The following is a 2,165-nucleotide window of genomic DNA, read 5'->3' as shown; positions in this document are numbered from 1 at the left end:
TTTTGGGGTAGGGGCGTGTTTGTTTTGGTGATTTGAAATATCAACATTGGCTGCCAGAAATCACTTACCCCACCTTTAATTACTCACCCACAGACCAAATGAAGACATTTTTGATGAAATCCGAGAGCTTTCTGACCCTGCATAGACAGCAACGTAATTACTACGTTCAAGGCCCAGAAAGGTAGTAAGAACATCGTTAAATTAGTTCAACTTTACTTTTATACGAGAATTACTTTTTGTGTGCAAAGAAAACAAAAATAGTGACTTTACTCAAAAATGTTGACGTATGCGTGTGGTGCTGCTGACGCAGGAACCGCCGTTCTGACGTAGAACCCAGATGCGCTGCGCCTGGTATTCTCGTAGCTTCATAAAATTAAGTTTGAACCACTAATGTTACATGGACTATTTATTTACTACCTTTCTGGGCCTTGAACGTGGTATTTATGTTGCTGTCTATGCAGGGTCAGAAAGCTCTCGGATTTCATAAAAAATATCTTAATTTGTGTTCCGAAGATGAAAAAGGTCTTATGGGTCTGGAATAACATGAGGGTGGGTAATTAAATGACAGAATTAAATCTTTTGGGTGAACTAATCCTTTAAAAGATATATGAGCAATATCACACGAGTAGCAGTGAGATATGGCTGTATATCGGCACGGCTGTGATGCCACAGGCAGTCGTAGAGTGTCGTAGGTAATCACAGCGTGCCGATATACAGCCATATCTCACGGATTTATAATTAAAAACAAAAATTTCATTATATATGTATACAATTTCAGAAAAAAACAACAAAAAAAACAAACAAAAAAAACACAACAGTTAGTTCTGTTCCTTGAATCTGATTGGATGAAAGGCCTTCCAGGAATGCTGATATTACCTATCTCATGTGGGTGTACATAATTTAAAACACATTTTAAAAAGTACTATTTAAAAAACTTTGTAATGGGGAAACATTTGTCTATGGACACCTTTAAATATGCATCTGGCCAAGTATCTATCACCATCTGTACAAAGTACAAGCAAAAACAATTCCTGCAAAGGTAGACAAAGAAACAAGGAAACAAGGTACATCCAGTGGGGGCAGCGTCCTCTTTGAATACATCAATACTTGCCTACTGGGGACGGAGCAAGAAGAAACTGTGTAATGCATTTCTGCCTTATTAAAGTTATAAATGAGTGCCGCTGCCTGTATGTCAGTTCAGACTTATTCGCTGGCTGAGCATACATCAATTACACTATTTGGAGCATTTAAACAGGTGCGCCGCTAGCCTCTTTAGGAGCGTTTGCATGCACCTGTTTTAGCGTAAGTATCCGTCTGTTGATTCACAACATGCGGTATTGTTTGCAACTTTAATAACCACATAATGGTAGCGGAAAACAAGCAGGCTGTCGAGAAACGAATAAATAAAGTGGCTATGCCTGCTTCAGTCATACAAGTATCATACTAGATTATAAAGAGAGGTTATTAAGGCTCTGAGTCTAAAACACGAAAGTTTTTTTCATTAAAAAGCAACGGTGGAGTATAAAATAAAGACACGATCGTGGCTTTCTCACTCTTGAGCACATCTTAAGACTTGACCCAGCTGGCAAATCAGTACAACACATCACAGCCTGCAGGCCACAGTAAATATCGCCTTTCTTGTTATCTGTATAAGACCTGTTTTTCCGGTGAATGGGGGTATGGGTAATTCAATACACTTCTCAGGCAATTTGCTTTTTCGAGAACAGGTGACATGTTATATTGGAGTTGTGGTCCAGGAATAAATGCTCAAATTAATAAGTAATGCTGATGTTCTGATAATATTTTACCCCTGACTCCTCGGTGGTAAGTAGCTTATCGTGGGTTAGATGGTAACGTTAAACCTCAGATGAAGTGCTCTGCGGCCTGTGGTGTTTCGAGATTCTTTCTGATTCAAATGATTAGCTTACTCTATGGCAAAAGGCCAAAGAAGAGTCCAGAAGTCAAGGTATTGTCCTTATCTCAGCTGTATAACATCATTCCATGGTAATATTTTTCTGCAAGCATCTGCCAAAAAATAAATAAATATAGTATAATAATTAAAATAAATAAATAAAATATAATAAATAATAAATATATTAACCTATACATATATCTCAGATAGATAGATAGATAGATAGATAATTAATTAGGGTTAGGTTATAATG

The sequence above is a fragment of the Sinocyclocheilus rhinocerous genome, unplaced genomic scaffold, assembly GCF_001515625.1.
Source record: "Sinocyclocheilus rhinocerous isolate Xijiao unplaced genomic scaffold, SAMN03320098_v1.1 scaffold2716, whole genome shotgun sequence".
NCBI lineage: Eukaryota > Metazoa > Chordata > Actinopteri > Cypriniformes > Cyprinidae > Sinocyclocheilus > Sinocyclocheilus rhinocerous.
Note: the sequence above shows the minus strand (reverse complement) of the source record.